Genomic DNA, 24,256 nt, shown 5'->3' on the forward strand with positions numbered 1-24,256 from the left:
TCCTTTAAAAGTATTTTGGCTGTGGATAGAGCAGTATTGTCTTTCAGGGGATATGCCTCTATCCATCTGGAAAAGGCACATACCACCACTAGAACATATTTGAGATTGTTGCATCGTTCCATGTGAATGTAATCGATTTGCAACACCTCAAATGGATAGGTCGGAGGAGCAAAATGACCTGCTTGAGTTGGGGTTCCCTTTCCTGGATTGTACATTAAGCAAATGATACAATGTTTCACTACATTATTTGCACATTTCGGTATTCCCTAATTCTGCCACACTGGAGCCAAAAGCTTGCATATTCCCTTCGCACTTAGGTGAGCTGGACCATGCGCCATAGTAACTACAGGTAGCACATAGGCGTCTGGTAACAGCCAACGTTGGTGCTCAGACAATTCCACCCAACAACCCATCTCATCTAACATTCCTGTACTTTCTTTCCACCTACTCAATTCTTTCTCTGTAACTTCTTCTTGAATTGATTTCACACTTTCTACTGTGTCTTCATACATTCCTCTTTCCCTGACCCAATTTGCTGGGCCCGCAACATACATGCGACCTGTAGCATCTCTGGCTGTCTTTTTCGCTACCTTGTCCACAAATGCATTTCCACGACCAATATCGTCGGTAATCTTCTTGTGCGCACTGCACTTCACGATTGCTATCTGGGTAGGTAAAGCAAGTGACTCAAGAAGGTTGTGGTAAATAATTTAATTACCGGGACTTAATTTGATACAGAAACATAATAAAATAGCTCAGTAAATAAGAGGCAGAATCCGTGGTATTAGAGGTTCGGAATGGGCTTTATTCCAATGGTCGATTATAATCGGTTGCTCCAAGTTCCATCACCACGAAGGTTCAGGAAGTGAAGTACATACATTATTGACAATCAATTACTTTTATACAATAGGCATTACAGTGAAGCAAATACAAGAGGCGTAACAATTGATAGCGTGGATAATATATTCGTGCGTAGCAAAAATAGGCGTAACTGGGAGTGATGAAAGAACGTCATTAGACGTGATGTCATAATAGGGTGGTTCTATGATAGAATTTCGCAATGTCAGCGGAAATACTTGGCAGAAATGCGCGCGCAGCAGCATGACGTGTGATTGACGTGCAACTAGGGGGTGAAGGGGACTTGACATTTAGCTCTACATGTGGCGACAGAAGTCTGGAGGGTCAAGTCAACCTAATCCCAAATCATATCTAACATCCCATGTTTAAAGAACTATGTTATCCAGAAGAGAGGTCTCTTCGAGTAGAATCTTATTCTATACTGACTATACTGACTGTTAGTGCGTGTACAAGCGTCTAAGTGTCTACACTAGATGCGAGGGCGGAAATCTTCCATAGCAATAGGGCTATGAATTACTTGCATAAAGACAGAGAAGCCGGGCCTTTGCTCGGTAGCTGGAAGAATGTTTACTTAAACTGCTAGACAGGAATGCATTGGGCAGGGAACGGAGCAGATAATTTCGAAGGTGAAATACAGTTTTTGGCAGAGAATAGGCTGATGTCAGGCTTCGTGAGCCGCGCAGAGAATGAGACAAAGTTCATGGTCACGGATGCAGGCTCAGACTGGAGCTTTCAGAGGCAGAAGGCAAGAAGAGTTTGATGACAGAATCAGGGCCTACTTGCCTGGACTGTAAAATGGCATAAGTGAACCATATAAAGCCGGTGGCCTTTCATACTTAGGAATGGAATATCCGGCCTATTCATGGCGGATCTGACAGAGGACATGTTGACGGTGGACGCACATGTGTTTGCGTCTTCATAACTGGAACTGGAGGGAACATACATGTACTTGTGATTCATACATGGAACCGTTGGGGTCCAAGATAGGGGACATAACTGATCAGAAAAATCCATATTTCCACATTCCCTCCTTGTCCCCTACTTGCCCGTTAAGAGATATCAATCTTCATCAATCCATTGATCTGTTCATATAACATCATTTGTTCTTCTTTCTTCTTCTGTGACGAATGAAATTTTGGTGGTGGGATACACGATGTGGCACACAGACCACAGATCGCTGGTCCACATTGTAGACATAGACAGCAACTGAATAGTATGAGAAGGCCAATACCTAGGAAAGATAGGACCTTCCATCCAAAGGTAGACAATACACTCCAAAACCAACCGGACCAAGTCCAGGTGCCTGGGTTCTGATGTATCTGGCTTACAATCTTATGAAGGCGAGTTATGGCTTTATATACAGATGGCGAATTTTCTGGTATGAAAATGCAACAGCTTGATCCGATGACCCTACAAGCTCCGCCCCTATCGGCCAGGATGACGTCAAGGACAAGACGATTTTGAAGCACAACAATCCTCATAGCAGACTGCTCTTCTGTTAAATTGCCTAAGGCGGAAATAGTTTCGTTCACTACTGCTTCAAGGGTTCTAGTTAATCTACGTATCAGCTTGCTATTAGTAACGGTACCTATATAGGGAAAGAGACCTTTATTGAAATCTGTGTATTTTTCCCATGCTGTTTCAGTGTAATCGACTATTGGGAGATCTCTCCTTACTCTATTATTTACTAGATGAGTGTTTCTGTGATAATCAGGAGGAGCTAGAAAAACAGGTGGCAAAAGGAATCCAATATAGCAAGTACCATCCCAATCTAGAGGCAAACGTACATATGCCGTCTGACCACATATGAAATAAGAATGGCGGGCAGCTTTAAATGTAGACTTGCCTTGATCACTAAATTCTACTACAGTGGTGCATCTACTGTGGCCCATATGTATGGAACCATTCTTTCTTACACATAATTAACCCTTTACTTGAAATATTGACATAGCGGGCAAAGTTGGATTAGCTTCGGATTCGACATTTAGGATCATAAGATTAAGCGTAAAATTACCTAATCCATACACTTCATTTTCTAGATCAGTTCCTGTTCTCTGGGGAAGTCCCTCCTTGTTAGGGTGGCAGACCTTAAGCAAAACTAAGTTCAAATTTCCCCATACCCAGTTATCTTGATAAACTGCAGAATTCGAATCTAGAGAATTAATTAAACTAAACCATGCTCCACAGGAGCCGTTGTGTGTGAACGGGTATGGAAAGAGAGGTAGAATTCCTTTATAATTCTGATAGGGAGGGAGTCGGCCACATATCCAACAATTTGTAGCATTGCTAACCTGATGGGAATGATGTAACATACTGATAAACGTGTTATTGCGCAGCGCAAATCTATAAGACAACTCAAGCGGAGGTAATTCACTAAAAGAATGTTCAGCAGTAACATTGTAAACATGTCTAGAAATAGGATAATATATGTGCAACAATATACTTGCAGTGATTATCAAAAGACTTAAGAAAAACAAAATTAATAACGTCACTATGCAATGACTACGCAGTGATTTACAGTACGCCTGTCGTTTCAACATTTTTCGGGTGTTTTCTCTATTCAGGTCCAAGGGATACATGTCAGAGACAATTCAACCGCTTCACCTCGGAGAGGACTTAAACAATCAAATTGCTTGACTGATTGGACCTGAGTTTCAGTTTATAATGTTCGGAATTACTCTTTTCAACAAGAGGAAGTTTTGAGTCAATGGGTGAAGACACACGAGGTGTGGTATTCACATCTGATTGTAGTCCATGAAATTTCTTGATATGACTTGAATGAATCCAGCCTTTTCTGCCCTCGATCTTCACGGCTGTCCTTGTGGTGAGCAACACCAGCTGAGGCGACTTCCACCTAGGTTCCAGCTGAGTCTTTCGGTCAAAGTTCCTCACGAGGACCAAGTCTCCCGGGACTACGTCATGGGGTTTCACCTCAGTGTTGTCAGGAAAAGCAGCAGCTACCTGTGAACGACAAGATTGTAGTGCAGACATCAAGGAAGCCAAGTAATCTGTCAGCATATTACAGTCAATATCAGTTATTTTGCGTGGTATGGGCGTCCCCCACATATTTGGTGGTCTGCCGAAGATCACTTCATACGGGGATAGCCCTGTTCGAGAGTGTGCTACCATTCTCATGTAAAAGAGTGCAACTGGTAATGCTACTACCCAGTCGACACCTTTCTCTCTGCATATTTTGGACAATCTGATTTTCAGTATCTGATTATGTCTTTCTACGAGACCTGCTGCCTCGGGGTGTCGGACACAGTGGAATTTCCACTGATAGCCTAACAAAAGTGAAACGTGTTTCATTAATTCGGATGAGAACGGCTGGCCGTTATCTGAGTGAACAACACGTGGTAAACCGTATCGTGGGAAGAATTCTCGAACCAACTGTTTGGCAGTAGTCGGGGCAGTGTAATCTGAAACCGGGTATGCCTCCGTCCAACGGGAAAGAGCACAGACAACTACGAGAACATATTTGAATCCTCGACATCGTTCCATCTGGATATAATCCATCTGGAGGACTTCAAAAGGGTGATCAGGAGGATGAAATCCACCCTGTTCTACGGGAACGCTTTTTCCTGGGTTGAACTGGCAACAGATCATACAGGTACGAACTTTTTGTTTGGCTGCTGCTCGTAAATGTTTATTGAACCAAATGCGTTGAATGCTATCTAGCATAGCTTTTTCTCCTAGATGTGCTGGACTATGTACAGTGTTAATTATAACTTGGACCATTGAATCAGGAAGGAACCACACAGACTTTTCCTTCATCATCCATCCTTGATCCGTTTGGATCCCTCCTAATTCAGTCCATTTCTTTATTTCGTCTGGTGTAGCATGTGTCTGTATGTCAATTACGTCAAGAGTAGGATCTTTAACCGTCATACAATGTGTTGGCGTCGGGACTATTGTCTTTGTCATGTCGGAGGTTTGAGTTTGAGCAGTCTGTTTAGCTGTTCTGTCGGCTAGATCATTGCCTTGAGAAATGATATCAGTAACCTTTGTATGAGCTTTACATTTCATGATTGATATTGCAGTGGGTAGATGTATCGCATCTAATAAGGCATGAATGAGGGGTCCGTGCTGAATGTGGGCACCGTGGGAAGTTAAATAACCTCTCTCTCGCCACAGCACGCCGAAGTCGTGTACAACTCCGAATGCATAACGTGAGTCAGTGTATATGTTGACTTTTTTATTCGTGGCTTGAATACAGGCTTGTGTCAGAGCGATGAGCTCTGCGGCTTGAGCTGACAAGGTATTTATGCGATTAGTTTCAATGACTTCAGTATCTGTTGTGACTGCGTAAGCGGCCACTAACTCTCCTGTACTTGTTCTCATACATGAACCATCTACATACAACGTCAGGTCTGGGTCTGACAATGGGACATCGGTTAAGTCTTGTCTGGGTTTCGTCGTGATTGTAATAACTTCAATACAGTCATGAGCTAGTGGGTCTGTTCCAATCACAGGTAAAAGTGTGGCAGGATTCAATGTGTTACAACGTCTGATTTCTATATGTGGCTGAAACAATGTTAACTCGTACCCAGTGAGTCGTGCTATAGTCAAGTGTTGTGTTTGCGTTCTATTCACAAGAACCTCTACTGCATGTGGTACTTGAACTGTCAATGGATGTCCTAACACTATGGCATCGCTTTGTCTGATTGCTAAAGCTGTTGCTGCCACTGATTTCAGGCACGCAGGCAAAGCCTGAGCTACGGGATCTAATGTACTAGAAAAATAAGCACATGGTTTGTGTGCTCCTGCTTGTTCCTGTGTGAGTACTGACAAGGCAGTACCTTCGCGTTCTGTAACAAAGAGTGTAAACTGTTTACTGTAACATGGCGTTGCTAAGACAGGTGCTTGACATAAAGCTTTCTTTAGGCTTTCAAAAGCTTGTGTATGTTCCTGAGTCCAAGGGAGAACAGTCGATGTGGCTGCCTCCTGTGTTGTCAACTGAATGAGTGGTTTTGCTAGAAATGCATACTGAGGGATCCACTGCCTACAATATGAAGTGAGGCCTATGAAAGCCCGTACCTCCTTTTGTGTCTTGGGTATTGGCATGTTAGCTATTAACTGAATGCGGTCGGGTGTAAGCTGCCTTCCAGCGAGTGTCCAAGATAAACAACTCGCTGGACACAGAATTGCAGCTTAGAAGGGGACACCTTGTGCCCCTTTTCGGCTAGAAATTGTAAAACTGTCAGTGATGCTTTCTCACATTCGGGTTCGCTTCTAGCGGTGATCAGCAGATCATCGACATATTGAAGCAAGGCAGTGTTAACTGGCATGTGGATACTGTTGAGTTCTCGTTTCAGTGCTTGGCTATAGATGCTGGGGCTTTCCGTAAATCCTTGAGGTGCGCGGGAGAATTTAAAGCTACGTCCATTTAAACTAAATCCGAACAAATATTGGCTTTCCGGATCTATTGGGATGCTGAAAAAGGCATTCTTGAGATCAATTACAGTAAAGAATGTTGCTTCGGAATCAATAGCTGTCAGTAATGACGAGATATCTGGGACCACAGGGAATTGTGGCACAATGCATTTGTTTAATTCGCGCAGATCAATAACCAATCGATATACTGGCGGTGCCTTCGGATCTGTTCGTTTAAGAATCGGAATTATCGGTGAATTACATACATTGGAGTCTGTTTCCACAACCACTCCTTGGGCAATGAGCTCGTCAATGATTTGCAGTAAAGCCACTACAGCATCTGGTGGTAACTTGTATTGTCGCATTCGTGGTAGTACCACTCCTGCCTTTAGTGTGACTCGATATGGTGTAATATTCATGCAACCAACATCAGTAGGGCCTTGTGCCCATAGATGTGTAGGTAAAGTCTGCAGTCGGGGATCCATGTCTCTAGACACATAGTGACCTTTAAAATCACGTAAAAACAATCTTACTCCTTCCGGAGAACAACATATTATAGCTCCTAGAGCTTTCAGTGTTTTTATTCCTAACAAGTTTTCTGGACATGATTTAGTAAGCAATAAATCTGTAGTTCGGGTCAAAGGTCCTATCGTAAGTGGAAGAGGCTGTGATACTTCATTAACAATAGGTTTTCCTGAAAAACCAAGGGAAATATTCTGTGAGCCTGAGAGGGGTGCCCCTGGAACTTCACTACGTTTTATGGTTGTTCGACTTGCCCCTGTATCGAGTAAAAATTTTCTGTCTTGGCCTAATAGTTCACTATGTACATAAGGTCCTTCTTGATCTACAGGAATCTCGATAAGGGGTAAGTCAACTTCCCTCTCTAGGCTGGTTCATGCGTATCGTTGATAATCAGGATAGTCGTACTGTGCGGTCTGGTACAGTTGTCGTGTCGTGGTTTGTGTGGCAGCAACAGGCAGCGCTGGTGCAGCCGGTACAAACTGTATAGACTGTGGTGGGGCTGGCATGGACTGTGCATGCTGCTAGGCTCCTTGTTCATTCTGATCCTGTCTAGGTGGCCGTGGTCTTTCTTTTGTATTACCTATGGCGATATTATGTTTCAAAACTGGACAATCGTGTACGTAATGACCTGGCTTTTTACAATAATTGCATGTCCCTTTTACAGGTCCTGTTGAATCACTGGAATGTGTCGTACCCTTTTTATGTCCTTCAGCTGGAACTGTCTGGGAGACTAGCATTTTCATTTTCGTGTCTTTCATGCGTCTTTGTTCATGTTCTTGTTCCTCTCTAATTCTATTGTGATGGTACTGTAACATTTGTAACATTTGTGATGGAGTGTTACCTTGCCAGGTACTCTCGAATTTTAATACTCTGTTCTTTACTTGGGGCAAGGCATTTTCTACTAATTTTGTCACAAACAGATGTGGGTATGATTCGCTACTTGCTTTTATGCCACTATTTATACCAAAACATTTTTCAAATCGGGCATAGAAATCACTAGTGTCTTCATCTTGCTTCTGTTTACAGGCTGAAATTGTACCCCAATCTTCCTTTTTTGTAGTTAATAAACGTGGCAGTACCTGTACTAGTAAACCTGGTAGTGCTTTAGTTTTATCCCCAAGCCCTGCTCCTGCAGTTCGGGCCTTTTCTTCTGCTTCTAATACTGACCATTCTATCTTTTGGTCTCCTACCTCCCACTCTTTTTCCCTGAGTTTTTCATAAATGCCAGCAGGCATTAATACCTTTAATATTGTCATAATGTCGGGATAGGTATACTCTCCCATGAGTAACATGTCTTTAATTTCTCGGTGGAAACCCGCTGGGTCTTTGTCATGACTGGGTACCACTTTCTTCATTTCTAACAATTCTATTTTCGATATGGGCGTATATACAAACACGCGTTTAAACTCATTGTCCTCGCCTTTTATTGGGTGTACTTCTCGTAAGGGATTCTGTCTGTCCATGTAATACGTGGTTCTTTCCTTAATGGGCAGTGAGACATGTTCTGAGCATGCAAAAAGAATGTACTGTTTTCTTGATTCTAGTATTTCTTTAATTAATTTAGTACCTGAACCTCTCCATCTATTCATCAGTAATTCAGTCAATATATCAGGCAAGGGACCAGGATCCGAATGCTGACTCTGGTATAGTATAAGGAGTTGTTGAATCATATAAATCCCAGCTAAACGCTGTTCATCTGGGGTGAGATTCAAAAATGTGCGTGCTACTGTATCATCACTATACTTTCCGGGACTGTCAACCCAATGGACAGCTGACCTGGCTAATTCTTGTTCATCCATAGAATCGAGAAAATGATAACCCCTTCGTTCTCGGAGTAATTTGTCAGCTGCTTGGAATGAATGCTCGTTAGACCTTATATTTATTATTGGTGTTTGGAAATTCCTGTTATTATCTGGACATATCGGACGTATCGGGTCAATAAGACATCTATTACTATTACAAGATCTTCCTCTACCTACATAGGCTATGGTGTCTGACTGTCCTGTGGGCAGTCCTGATCCTTCCTCCTCGCCTTGTTCGAACTGGTCTACCGCTAATCTTTCTTCGTGTAGGCGTTCTATTTCTTTACGGATCTTTCGGCACATGGCTATTATACAATTTTGCTTATCATGTCTCCCTTCTGATATATTCTGGCTCCATCTGGTAAGAATTTGCATTGCTTCCGGGTCTATCTTGATTTCTGATCACACAATTTATGAGGAAACGTAACAGTTCCCCCTGTATCTCCACTTTCTGGTATTCCATAGCTCTGTTAATACATTCAGAATCTCGCCCTGTTTGAACAAAATGGTATATATTATCTAGATGCGCAGTCATTCCTGGTAACTTCCCTAAATACACTGCGGCTCGTCTGATACGTAATGATGCCAGGGTCATTTCGTCCTCTTTTCCGGGCACAGGGTCATATCTACAATCTATAAGAAGTTCCTTAAGCGTACGGGCATTTATGAGTTTGGGGGTACGTGAATGTGCTGACTCTTGAAAGGTAAGTTTATTTATTCTAGGTGGCGTAGAAAAAATGTTGGTAGCACCTCCCGTAGCCCCATCTGGGGTATCGGGCGTGAAAGGATTAGTTGAACGTGATACAGCAACTATAGGTGTGGACACAGCTATAGAAGTAGCTGTAGGAACAGATGTAGAAACAGATGTGCTTGCCGGAACTTGTGTCAGGACTTGTTGCTGTAGAGATACGGGTACTGGATCTTGGCGTTGAACCTCCCTGGCAGGCGGTCTATGTGGGGCGGAATTTGCATACTCGGGAGCTGCGTCATCTAAATATGAGGAAAGAAAAACATCTTCTGCGGTTCTAGGATGCCCCTTAGGATGTACCTTTATTGGAAATAATGGGGGTGGCAAGTCTTTTGGTATCTCTGGAGTAGCCTTAGGTAATCCTTCGGCCAGAAGGGGATACATACCATTCATAAGGGCATTTCTTTGTCTGTCTACTTGTTCTGATTTCACTCGGATACCTTCTTCAATTAATAGATTTTCTCGGACTTTATTTGAACTCTCTTTATTCTTCTCTTCCTGTCGGAGTGCTTTTTCTGTACGTCTATGAGATTCTTTACGCCATAACTCAATGGCGTCTTTCTGTGACTGTCTGACTTTCCTTTTCCATAACTCTTCCTCTACTTTCATGATGCACTCTGCATCCCAGGTCCCAGCTACAGGCCACCTCTGACTTTCTGGTAATTCCTTGGTGTAGTCTACCCATAAATCAAGAAATAATATAGCGTCTAAGCCATGTTTATGATACATGAAGTACCCTGGAGTGTCCCTAGGAGGAATAGGAACGGCTTCTTCGAGTACCCCTTTTCTTGTGGTGATCTGTCTTAATTTCGAAAAGAGCGGCATATTGAAAACTGATCTGATACTTGATTTTGAACAAACTTAATACAGTAAACACAATAATGAACAGTCATTCATACCACAATATGCAGAAAACATTTAACATTTAACATTTAACTGAGCAACGATGATAATGACGATCTAAGGAAAACTTAATCACTTAAACATAATACTCGACTTTAACTGATTTATTCTGAATTTATATACTTGATATACTAGATATACTGCTAAACAGTACAGATACACTGCTGAAACAGTGCAGACCGGATTTGTGTACCCAAACCCGTCTTGACCGGCACAACCTATGTGCACGTCAGAACGCCTCCCCAGTAATGGTACTCACCGGGTAGCTCGGAAACGGAAGGCCTCGGAAACTGAACTGAACTTGAACCGGACTGGACTCGACTCGACCACTTCGGAAACTGGACTCGACTTGGGACTTCGGAAACTGGTGGGCCTCTGTATACCTCGGATCTTGCTCTCTCAGCTAGGCTCTGGTCGGGATACTTCGCACTTCTCACTGCCTCGTCTGGGTGTTGATCGCAGCCTCAGTCGCCCCCGCTTGACCGGAGGGAGATACAGGAAATCCTGCTGGTACGCGTTATTGTCCGTCCAGCTGTGGCAGGAGACCGGGCCTGCAACTCACCGCCGGCGCGTGAGATGAGAAAGTGTCCCTGTTCGGGCGCCATTCATGTGGTAAATAATTTAATTACCGGGACTTAATTTGATACAGAAACATAATAAAATAGCTCAGTAAATAAGAGGCAGAATCCGTGGTATTAGAGGTTCGGAATGGGCTTTATTCCAATGGTCGATTATAATCGGTTGCTCCAAGTTCCATCACCACGAAGGTTCAGGAAGTGAAGTACATACATTATTGACAATCAATTACTTTTATACAATAGGCATTACAGTGAAGCAAATACAAGAGGCGTAACAATTGATAGCGTGGATAATATATTCGTGCGTAGCAAAAATAGGCGTAACTGGGAGTGATGAAAGAACGTCATTAGACGTGATGTCATAATAGGGTGGTTCTATGATAGAATTTCGCAATGTCAGCGGAAATACTTGGCAGAAATGCGCGCGCAGCAGCATGACGTGTGATTGACGTGCAACTAGGGGGTGAAGGGGACTTGACATTTAGCTCTACATGTGGCGACAGAAGTCTGGAGGGTCAAGTCAACCTAATCCCAAATCATATCTAACATCCCATGTTTAAAGAACTATGTTATCCAGAAGAGAGGTCTCTTCGAGTAGAATCTTATTCTATACTGACTATACTGACTGTTAGTGCGTGTACAAGCGTCTAAGTGTCTACACTAGATGCGAGGGCGGAAATCTTCCATAGCAATAGGGCTATGAATTACTTGCATAAAGACAGAGAAGCCGGGCCTTTGCTCGGTAGCTGGAAGAATGTTTACTTAAACTGCTAGACAGGAATGCATTGGGCAGGGAACGGAGCAGATAATTTCGAAGGTGAAATACAGTTTTTGGCAGAGAATAGGCTGATGTCAGGCTTCGTGAGCCGCGCAGAGAATGAGACAAAGTTCATGGTCACGGATGCAGGCTCAGACTGGAGCTTTCAGAGGCAGAAGGCAAGAAGAGTTTGATGACAGAATCAGGGCCTACTTGCCTGGACTGTAAAATGGCATAAGTGAACCATATAAAGCCGGTGGCCTTTCATACTTAGGAATGGAATATCCGGCCTATTCATGGCGGATCTGACAGAGGACATGTTGACGGTGGACGCACATGTGTTTGCGTCTTCATAACTGGAACTGGAGGGAACATACATGTACTTGTGATTCATACATGGAACCGTTGGGGTTCAAGATAGGGGACATAACTGATCAGAAAAATCCATATTTCCACAAGGTCAGTCACCAACTGACCATGTTGTATTTTAGTGCCATGGGAAGTAAGAAATCCCCTCTCTTTCCCCTCTCCGGCTTCGTAAAATCCTTTGGATACTTCCAGCAGCTACCCAAAGAACCGTTGTCCAGGCGCTGGTTATTTCCAGACTAGACTACGGAAACGTGCTCTATCTGGGTGCGAAAAAAGAAGTGCTTCATAAACTTCAAGTAGTCCAGAATTCTGCGGCCAGGCTTCTCTGCCAACTTCCCAGAATCGCTCCTACCTCTGGTGCACTTCGTGAACTTCATTGGCTGAGAATTGAGAACCGCACCAAATTCAAAGCCCTATGCTACATGCATAGAATTAATACGGGCCTAGCTCCCAACTACCTTAGAATCTTGGTCCAACACTATCGGCCCTCTCGGTCACTACGCTCCTCCAATCAATTAAAATTCCAGGTGCCCAGAATCAGACGTGCCAGAATGGGGGGACGTTCTTTTACCTTCCTAGCTCCTTCTCTCTGGAATTCTCTTCCTTCTTACCTACGTCACGAAAGGGTGTTCATTAGATTTCGTAAGGAGCTTAAGACATGGCTCTTTAATCAGTAATCTTCCAGGTTGATCTCCTGATCCTGCCTTGTCTTGCATTGTCCTAGGCGCCGGGAAACCTCCGGGTAGCTGTGCGCTATATAAATCCAATAAATAAATAGACGTCCGAAATTGTACGCTACACCAAAAGCATATTGACTATCGGTATACACGTTCACTCTTTTTCCTTTGGATAACACACACGCTCTGGTTAAGGCTATCAGTTCAGCTGCCTGAGCTGAGTTATGTCTGATGCGTGCTGTTTCTACAACTGTATGCAAAGTAGTAACCAAATAAGCTGAAGTTGTCTCTCCATTAGGAAGCTTAAAACAAGAACCATCTACCCATAGTGTTCCATCCGGATTCACTAATGGCGTATCTGTCAAGTCAATTCTACCTTTTGTCTCTTCCTCAGTACGGAGGAAACAATCATGTTGTTCCTGAACCCCTTTCTCTTCTGGAAGGGGCAACAAAGTAGCTGGATTTAAAGTGTTACATCGTTTGATGTGCACGTGACTAGCTAAAAGCGTCGGCTCATATCCAGTCAAACAAGCACTCGTAAGATGTTGCGTTTTTGTTCTGTTTAGCAAAGAATCTACTGCATGTGGCACCATAACAATGAGAGTATTATCTAACACCACACCAGCAGATTGTCGAATAGAAATTGCTGTTGCTGCTGTTGCTTTAAGACAGCTAGGCAATGCTTTAGCTACTGGATCTAACGTAGCTGAGAAATAGGCACATGGCCGCTGTTTGTCTCCAAATCGCTGCGTTAAGACTGACAACGCACAACCTTCTTTTTCATGAACATAGAGCGTAAAAGTTTACTGTAATCAGGAGTACCTAGTACAGGAGCAGAACACAGAGCAGCACGTAAGTCAGCAAAACTCCTCTGACATTCGTCAGTCCACGGGAGGGGCTGAGGCGTATCTTTCAAAGTGAGTGCCAACAAAGGTTTGGCCAACAGAGAGAAGTTAGGGATCCACTGCCTACAATAGGAAGTAATGCCCAGGAAGGCACGTACCTCTCTTTGTGTGGAGGGCACAGACATTTGCGCAATTGCTTGGATACGTTCTGGGGTTAATCGTCTTCCTTCCTTTGACAAGATATGACCCAAGTAGGTAACCTCTCGACGAACATATTGTAGCTTAGAAGGTGAAACCTTATGATTAAGATCGGATAAGTGTCGCAACAATGCAGCCGTCACATTCTTGCATATGTCCTCTGAATCAGCAGCTATCAACAAGTCGTCCATGTACTGGATAAGAGCAGCACCAGATGGCAAAGAAAAAGCATCAAGATGACATTTCAAAGCTTTACTATAAATGGAGGGACTTTCACAATAGCCCTGAGGTGCGCGCTTAAACCGGAAGCTTCGGCCTCCAAGAGAGAAGCCAAAAACATCTCTACTTTCTTCGGCAATGGGAATACTAAAGAAAGCATTCTTCAGATCGATAACAGAAAACCAAACCGCTGTGGAAGGTATCATTGTCAACAGTGCTGTGATATCGGGGACAACTGGAAACTGTGGTATAACAATTTTGTTAACCTCCCGAAGATCAATCACAAAACGAAAAACAGGAGGCTGAGAAGGATCAGTGCGTTTGAGAACGGGAAGAATAGGGCTATTACATATGTTTCCTCTCGTTTCCTCAACCACTCCCTTCTGAATCAAATCATGAATGATTTCCAAAAGCGCTTTTTCACCTTCAGTGGAAATTCTATATTGAGGAACGCGTGGCAATTCAACATCGGGCTTGAGAGTAACAACATATGGTGGAATCTCAAGACAACCAACATCATTTGGACCCGTAGCCCAAAGCGTTGCAGGAAGAGAGAGCAATTCAGGAGGAAACTGATCTTTAGACAAATACATTGGAGAAGTCAGTTTCTGTCCTAAAGTAAGATATACACCAGAAGGAGAACAATATATTGTTGCATGCAATCTTTTCAATAGATCCAAGCCCAATAGATTCTCGCCGCAACCATTTGTTAAGAAAAGCGAACTTCCAAATCATAAGGGCCAATTGAAATAGGCAAAGGGCCAGAGACCGGATTACGAACTGGGGCGCCAGAAAAACCTACAGATACATTCGTTAAGCCAGACAAAGGTGCCCCAGGGAGTTTTGAATGAATGATAGAACTTCTCATCGCACCAGTATCTAAAAGAAATGGCTCTGAAACACCCATTGTAATGACATTAACATAAGGTCCATTCTGATCTACTGGAATCGACACAACTCCCTTACTTTGTTCATGGCTGTCCTAGTTAGCATGAAGACCTTCATTATCGCCTTCAACATAACAATCCTCATTGTAATACTGTGTAGACCGAACGTTTTGCTGATCAAAGTAATTCACGGAATTAGGAGGAGGAAGGGAACGCTGTTCTTGAGTCAACATACCTCGACCTCTACCTCTGTTTGCTGACTGGAGGCCAGCACGACCTCGTGGAGCAGATGGTGTGCTATCACGCTGCAATAAAACCGGACAACTATTCTTAAAATGACCTTCCTCTCTACAATAGGCGCATTGATTAGGACCTAACAATGGTCGCGGAATATATGGCTCAGGCTTTTGATACACCCTCTGAAACTGCGGAGGCTGTTGAAACTGGGGCTGAGCATAACGTGGTGGATAAGCTTGTTGCAAGAGGACCTTAGTTTTCAAATCTTTAGTCTTTTTCTCTTGCTTATCTTTTTCTTCTTTATCTCTATTTTCATAATATTGAGCAGTAGCCAATATCTGGGCTGAAGAAGAAACAGCCCATGAACTCTCGGAGTCTTTTAACTTGTGTGACAGCTCGGGAAGCAGGTTGAACACAAACTTATCCACAAATAATCGCTGTCCACCCTCCGTAGTCATGTCCTGACCACTGTGATCAATGAATGTCTCTTCGAAACGAGTGAAGAAATCGGAGACACTCTCATCTTTCTTCTGTTTGCACGCGGCTAGTTTATCCCAGTTAACTCTCAAGGCAGGCCTCATCGTTTTCATTAATGTAATAATCCTACCAGGGAGTTCTGAAATCAAAGCATCGGGCTTCGCACCACCCACCTGATTTCTATCTGCGGCAGTTATAGCATCCCAATTTCCACCTAATTCTTGGGCATGATTCTCTTTACGAATCCTAGCCCATAATGCTTGTGGGACTACATTCCCCATCAACATATCAATGTCTGCTAAATTCATGATACAGGCATTAACGGTTTGTGACAATTCTTTATAATAACCTGCAGGGTTCTTACGAGGATCCGGTAAAGACTGTTTAAGAGCCAAAACTTCAGATCTTTTCCAGGGAACATGTACCCATATACGCTGGAAGTGAGCAGGAATAGCTGGATTATTACCTACTCCCGCAACCTCTTCTCTCCAAACTGGGGGAACCTCTCTCATTGGATAATTTTTCAGTGTCAACCTAAATGAGGGATCGGAGTCGAGAAAAGTCTGGGAGGTAAATAAGGTTCTAAAAGAAACAAGTCGCTTTACGGCGTCCTCAACCTTGGAACCCACAATGAGACCTTTATCAAAATCAGCCTGAATATCTAACAGACCCTGAGGAACCGAACCCAAATCCATATCCTCCCATCCTTTAACAAGAGTATCACACATGACATTGAAAACATATCTCTGCGTAGGTGCATTCCACTGTGAGAAGGTAGGCATAATGTCGAGCACACTATACTGAGGAACTTTCTCAATCCATTTACGAGCGAGAGAGTTTAACCTTTCTCGTTCTTCAGAAGCTGGGAACTGACTATGAGACTGTCTTCGAGAAAAAGCCCGAGACACATTAAAAGCTTCAAAGAAAGGAGATAAAAGACCAGAAACCGTATCTGTGAGTCGTTTACGCATAGACGGAGAATTGGACATAAGAATAGGGGACAAAGTATTAGGCAAACTAATTGAAAGGGAATCGGTAATTACCGGTGGAGCAGAAGGAAAAGAAGATGAAGGCAAAGGAGTCGAAGGCAAAGCCGGCAGAGGCGGCAATACTTGAGGGGGCAAATGCGGAAGAGCCGGAGCAAGCGGAGGCGCAGCTGGCGGCTGAAACAACGGAGGTGCATTAGCACCTTGTACATAGGGCGGAGGTAATCTCAATAAGTGAGACATCAAGGGACCTTCCTCTGAATCCTTTCTTTTATCGGAGGGGGAAACTGGCAGCATCGGATAGCATTTATCTATCGTCATATGATGCTGTCTCTCTGAAATTTCCATCGCATTATCGACTTCATCATCTTTAAATTGTTGAGCAGCCTTTATAATCGTCATACCCTGTGTTTTCCTATCTCGTTATTCTTGCTTAATTTTTCTCTGTTTGGCTTCCTTTCGCCAAAGGCGGAAAGAGTCAAACATGCCGGCCGGGCTTTTCTTTTAAATAAAATAGTTTCCAAATTATCTAGAATGTCAGGCTCAAAGCTACCATTTTCTGGCCATTTTAAAACACCATCATTCTTCTTGTATCGGATCCATGCCTCGTTAAAGGCAATAGGGCCAACACCATGTTTAGAATAGAGCTCATAAGTGGGAGTTCCAACCGAAGGAATCGGACAGGAGTCCTCCAGTCGGGAATCCCTATTACATCCAAAGCAACAAAGTTTCTCAAACTTAGTCAGACCAGGCATCGTTATTTCACTGGACTGTTCACAAACATCAAGGGGGTTAAAATTCAGTTTAACACAGCACAAATGTACTTACCCCTCGGCTTCAGTTATTGCAATACCCGAATCAAAGACCCAAAGAACCTAAGAACCAAAGGACCAAAGAACCAAAGGACCAAAGAACCAAATGTGGGAGCGACCCACCAATACTTAACTAAGATGTCTTCTTACACCAACAGAGGCCCGTCTATCGTCTCGCCTTACCATACATCATCGAAAAGAGGGCCAAGGCAGGGCGGCAGTCAGGGCAGCAGTCGTCAGCAGCCGTCAGGAAGGAGTAACCGCGCTGCAAAAGACCTTCGGACCACTTTCGACATACAGGGGTTGCTTGACGTGGCTCGCGATTCCTCCAGAATTTTCTTGCGGGGTTCCTCACGACCTTGAGGCAGAACCACTACCTCTGAAACCGCCCAACGTTGGGCGCCAGTTGAAGAACCAGAACCTTTTGGGCCTGGCGGTGCAGGGTATGCCTTAATCTCCTGGGTTCTCCTGCTTCAGCTAACAGAGACACGGGACACTCTGTCAGCGTAAAAGATCAGATTTTATTAGCTGCAGCTAGTACAGTTGTCCTAGAAGTACACACGGTATGTTCTCAGGAGACTGCCACTTCACTCCGTGGCGTACAATCTTATATTGGTATAGAAGACATATACATTAACCAGAAAACACACCTATCTTACACATCGAGAGCCAATAAGGGAAGTTCGAGATAGGACAGAGCCAATAGAAAAGGTTGGAAAACAAGGTTTCGAGTAACTCGAAGAAGCCTCTCCTTCAACTGTGTTTGCCACCCCTCCCCACAGGTTAAGGTATTAACGTGTCTGTAGCTGACTTGCAGGTGGCGAGATACGTTTGTGTGTTTTGGAGGACAGTTGTGAAACAAGAGAATACGAGTAGAGGACAGCGAAGGCCAGAGGATAAGATAAAGTCAGAAGAGAATAGTGTGAACCAACAGATAGTTAAGACAGGGATTAGAAAAACCAGACAGGGATTGGTGTACCCGGCCAGTCCCTAACACCAGCTTTGTAAACAGAGGCAGAAGGCTTATTTTGACACAATATTGCAGGAAAAGCAGAAAAGACTTTGTCGTTCGCGCTGCCTGAGTGAGGGCAACACAAAGAGGCAGAAGGCTTATTTTGACACAATATTGCAGGAAAAGCAGAAAAGACTTTGTCCGTCGCGCTGCCTGAGTGAGGGCAACACAAAATGGCGGCGGTTTACAAAATGGCGAGTCAATACAATCGAGATCGAAGATCGAATTTCCTCACAGGTGGACAGCAAAGCATGAGAAGGCGTCATCTACCCATGTGTGCCCTAATTGTGCCCTAGAACTGTCTAGCAGCAGCTAATCTATCTTATTGGCTGAACAAGAGACTCAAACCAAACAAACGAAGAGCTATGTAAAGGTGCGGCGCGTGTACTGTTAAACTAAAGGGAGAATTTCTAGTCTGGCAATGGGAAGCTACATTGAGTCATGAATCCCTAACGGGCATCAAGTAGTAAGCTGATTAAGCGCGGAAAACCCTGAACAACGCAGAGGTGTGGCGGATCATGACAATTAACTGATGCCTAGATGAGTGGCCTCGCAGGACACTCTACCTCACCCAACTATCCAATGAAAGGTACACGGCTGACTGGCATCCAAGGAATCCTGTAACACAAACATGCTGCTCAGTAAGCACCTTTTATTAAGCAAGCATGTAAGTAGGTTACCTCTCTGTACGCTGCCATCACTGGAACGCATGGCAGCCCTGTGATAAGGGCGCCTCTGACTTATGAAAGAAAGGGATAGAGAATATTCCATGCCAGCAAGTCTGCCAGCGCACAGTACGCAGCGCCACCCCTAGCCCATGAACGCTCTCCACTGGAGGGAGTAATGCAGCACAGGGGAAAGGGACCCAGGGATTAACATGGGCAGTGTGTTGGAAGCCCCCTGGAGTGTACATCTAGGATCTTATACCCCATTTAACACTACCCGGGCTGTGTTTACTGTCTCCTCGTTGTCCCCCCACGAAGTTCCTGAAGTCCTTACTACTTAGGCATACTCATCTCCTGCTGCAACCTTATGTGCCCCTACTGCCCTTTCCTCCCCCTCATGTTATCGATGCCATCCTGATGCTGGTGACGCCACCTCACAGATGCCTAAGATACAAATTGCAACACAATCCGTGTTGAGAAGGGGCAGGTTCTGTCCCAGGGGCACAAATGTACGAAGAGAGGTAGGTGCCAGTCCACAAAGACGCATTCACGAAAAAAGGCATGTGAAAACCCAGGCTCACACATGAAGTTAGAAGAGACAGATCCACGGACCCACATTTACAAGCCGAATCACACCCTATGGGCACATTTGTAGCAATGACAGACACATCTTGAGCATACACAGTCCCAAAGAACAGTCAGACCCTAAAGACGCACACATCAAAAGAGATGTGTCCAATGGAGAGACATATCAATCTAAGGTGTAGACAGACCTTGAGGATGTACACATTCTAAGAAGGGACAGCTCTAATGTTGAGACATGGCCAAGGGACAGACGGGTCCTAAGAAGACACACAGTGTAAGAAAAGGCAAATCTTAACGCGAAGACAGCAAGAGCAAAACAAGAGATAGTCGGTAAAGATGGAGAGACAGTCTTAGTCAACAGGAGTCGGGACTGATGACCCTCCTACCTCCCAAAATACAACCGTACCAAACTTTGCTTGTGGAAGAACAAAGGTCGCAACACAAACAACAGTTTAGGCAAGTACAGAAACTAAAACGACAAACTAAATACTGCCACAACACTCGTTTGAACACCGACGGTATAACTTAAGAGATCATTATCTGGAAATTAATGTGTGCAAGAGGGTCCCACAATCCGTCAGACGTCAGCACCTCTTTTGTGGCCGACCCTAACCACAACACTCATACCACACACTCTAGCTCTGATCTGACCCCACACCCTTGAACTGCAGACCTTCAGCGCTGATGCCAGAGAGGCCGTGCCAGCAACAGACGAACCCCAAAACACTAAATCCTCAGGACAGTAATCACCGTCATCAGCTACAAGCAGAGTGTGAATAGCAGCATAATAAACAACACGGGCCATAATGATTCCAACTATGAACTGTAAGGGTATTTGGTGGTTCGGGGGGTGGGGAAGCAGCTACCATGGGCTATCAGGGCTCTAGGCGAGTCATGAGGCGTCTAGGGTTCCCAGGCGTAGACCAAGCATAACAAGCTACAAATCTCAAAAGCTGTGCCCCACCTCCTCTCCTCCCCCCACAAACACAGGAGCCACGTGCCTTGTGGGTTTAAAGGCACATACTGATGCACCCAAGGTTACGGAACGGCCGCTTTAATCCTCGGATGCCCTTTCCTGAGACTCTTATCTCCGATGCCCCTTGGTACACAGACCCTCCCCTGGGGCTCTTATCACATCATGCCCCTGGGTGTAAAGGCCTCTCTCGGAATACCGAACAGGATGTAACTTCAACTGGAAGCCCGAAGAACCAACAAGCGTGAGTACACCAAGCAGGCTAACTATGTTCTTACGGAAATCACAAAACTGTAACAAGGCAATGACGCTAATTCATCCTATGTAATCACAAACAGAGACCACCGGGCTAGCACCCGTATGGGTATGATTAAATGTATGTGCCTATGATTGCATGTATGTGTCATTAATAGACACGCTCATTAAACGTTGAAACTGGAAAGAATTTCCATTTCCATAATCTTATGCAAGACTTTGCCCGCGATGATCAGAGCACGCAACAAAGTTATTTTAAAAGTGCGATGTGCGCAGCAATTATTGTCTCGACCGCAAATGCAAGGGAGCCCCGGGCTAGTACTACCATTTGACTCAACAATGCTGAGCGGTCCCACCAAGGCCCGAACCCAAGCTCCTCAGTATCGCGGAAGACTGAACTGGCCTTTAACTAGCGTATCGGGATCAGGCGATTCTGTGTGCCACTAAGCTCCCGATCCCAGCCACCAGGCAACAACCGACCCTGCCACCAGCCCCGGGCGTCAGGCTCTAACCACCATATCACCGTGGGCACCGGCCATTCGTTCCCCCGTCAAGTCTGTTGATGCCACCCCATGTGGATTCTTCATGTGCAACACTGTCACCGCCGGACTTGACTGCCATATGGACATCCTTCCACACCCTGTTTGGGGCCTTCTAACCCCAGGCTGAGTTTGCTACCGTTCACAAGTTAAAATCGCTCCATGCGATGGTCATCGAATCAACGGACCCTAGCTATTCTATTACCCACGCTCAACTATGCATCACCCCTCGCAGTGGGCACTGAATAGGTACTAAAACCCGCATTGCAAGACTCCGGTAGAAGGCCCCAATGGAAGACCCAAGGAACTCTCCCAGGAAGTGTCCGGAATGCCACTGAAACAAACACAGAATAAGTGAACTGCCCGAGCCCTGCCCTGTGAGATGCACAGGCCATTCCCGCCGGAGATGCCCACCCTGAGGCACCTACCCCGCTAGGCTTCTCTCCCACTGGAGACACTTCGTCGAGTGCAGCCCAACGCTGCCACGCAGACACCCAATAACTTTCACCCTTGTCCAAGCGAGGTAGCGCCATTATCTATCTAGTAGCAATTATCCAAAAACCTTTACCGCCGGGATGGAGAACAATTACCACATTCGTACCCATGAAAGATGAAGATTCCCGACCCGCAAAACCGCCGGTCACTCAGCCCCCTCCAACAACTAATAACCAACCCAACCCGGTCCCCCCACGCGGCGCAAAAACAGTACCGTATATTTCGCCGGGTAACAACGATGACAAACCGGGTCAGCCAGCCACCTCATGGAGCCTTCACCGTGCACCTCACTGGTACAAGGCGTCGCACCCTCCAGCCTGTGCCGCTCCAGGGTCCTCAGGCTGACCCCTAGCCTCTTCCGCTGCGTGACTTCCCCACTCAGATTCACGGAGTCCCCTGCACACAGGGGCCGTCGCCGTAAGGAAGAGAGGGCGAGGACCTGGGCAAGTTGCCCTAAATAGGCCCCCGCCCTCTCCTTCCCCCCTCATTGCCGGCCCCGTCCGGAAGTGACGTCACAACGTTGCCCCGGAAGTAATTCCTGCTGTAGTCACACCCAATCCTTCGATGAGGAGCCACAAGGGCGTGGCCGGGTTCCCGGGGGGGGCCGTTCCTAATGGCGCGCTTCTTTATAGTCCACACTTTTCAAAGAAGTCATTAAGTGCCATTACCAGCCAGACTACAGCACTTCAGAATGAGCCTGCCCGGGAGTTTATTTGCTCACGCACAGGACGAATTGTATTCATGTTGTAAGTGCGATAAATGATGCCTGGCAATTTCCAGCTCAGTGCAGCTGTAACCACAGAGGAACAGAAGTGTGTCCTTCTTGGCTCAGTAGTGGTAGCGACTTCTATATTAAAGTGCTATGAGGAGCCAGTCTGCGACTGTAAGCACATGAATATGCAAATTGCTGCATATAGTATAAGATAGCAGTACAAAAGATAGCCTGCCACAAAATCTGCAGATAACTAGAGCGCATTATAAAGCACATGTAAACTTTCATTTCATGGGGTTTGATCCAGTTGCAAGATATGATTAGAACTTTTTGATATTTCGCTTTCCATGCACCTCATTACGTGGTTTTACTCGTGAGAAAGTGTTACTCTATGTCACACATTTGGTAGTTAAATGCCATTCACAAGTCCACTAATACCGTGGACATGCCACAGATGAGCAAAACACGTGGCTGCCTGATTCTGCACTCATACAACCTGTCTCCAGTCAGTGCCCTCCAATTTCTTGTAGTTCGCAGCAGTTTTAAAATCTTCTTAGAATTTCTCTTTGCTCAGTTGTGTGTAATTTCTTATAGTTATATGTTTTACTTGTCTAAATTGCTTGATTTTGCTCGCTAGAAAGTGTCACTCATAGTCGTTGAAATGTCCCTCATAATTACAGTGACATTATGAAAATGTCACACATAGCAATCTCAAACCTTGGCAGCTATGTATCCTTGCAACAATGATTCCCCCAAGATGGCAGCTGCCGTGCGGCCTCCTGCAGCCCGTGGGTGAATTGCTGTCGCTGCCGGGGCCCCGCACCCGCCGGCTTGCAGGGGTGCTGGAGTGGCGCTGTTGGGTCCTGGCTCCTACCCCTCAATGGGTTGAGTCTGGTGCCTGGCAGGGGTGGTGGCACTGGGGCAGAGGTGAGGAGAAGCCCTGTGGGTAGGGTGACCAGGCGTTCCGGATTTGTCCGGACAGTCCAGGTTTCCCACCAGTTGTCCCGGCAGATTTCAGGAAATGTAGCTCCTGTCCCGGTTTTTAGAGAGGGTTCACTGAAAATGGTGGGAGGTGCTTTTTTATGTTGTACAAAGCAGGAATAGTTATCAGTTGTTTCAAGAAAGCAATTTAATTACCAGGCAAGCTACTGGGTTTTAAAAATTACATTTTATGTATGTTCTAACCTCCTGTTCTGTAATTCTCAGCTGAGGAGCGCTGTGGTTCTGTCCGGGCGCATGAAGTTAAATTTTCCGCATTAAATCCTGCACAGCCGGAGAGTCCACACGTACCTGGGGTTCCGCCTGCTGCACCTGGGCCACCTACGCTGTGTGTCTCCTGCCGCCGTTTTAACATCCCCGGCCGCAGTGCTGAGACAACAGCTCCCAGGTTGCTGAGCGGTACTGGGGCACTTCCGCCCCGCCATCGCGCCCGGAGGCGCAGAAAAACGAGAGGCTCCCTCGGTGGAGCGGGGGCATTTTCCGCACTAAATCCTGCACAGCCGGAGAGTCCACACGTACCTGGGGTTCCGCCTGCTGCACCTGGGCCACCTACGCTGTGTGGCTCCTGCCGCCGTTTTAACATCCCCGGCCGCAGTGCTGAGACTACAGCTCCCAGGTTGCTGAGCGGTACTGGGGCACTTCCGCCCGCCATCGCGCCCGGAGGCGCAGAACAACGAGAGGCTCACTCCGCGTCGCGGGACGCGCGCGGGCGACGCCGGGCCAAGCCCGGGCAAAGGGCGGGCCGTCTGTGGCCGTCCGGGGCCGAGGGAGTC

The sequence above is a fragment of the Triturus cristatus genome, chromosome 11 (assembly GCF_964204655.1).
Source record: "Triturus cristatus chromosome 11, aTriCri1.1, whole genome shotgun sequence".
Classification (NCBI taxonomy): Eukaryota; Metazoa; Chordata; class Amphibia; order Caudata; family Salamandridae; genus Triturus; species Triturus cristatus.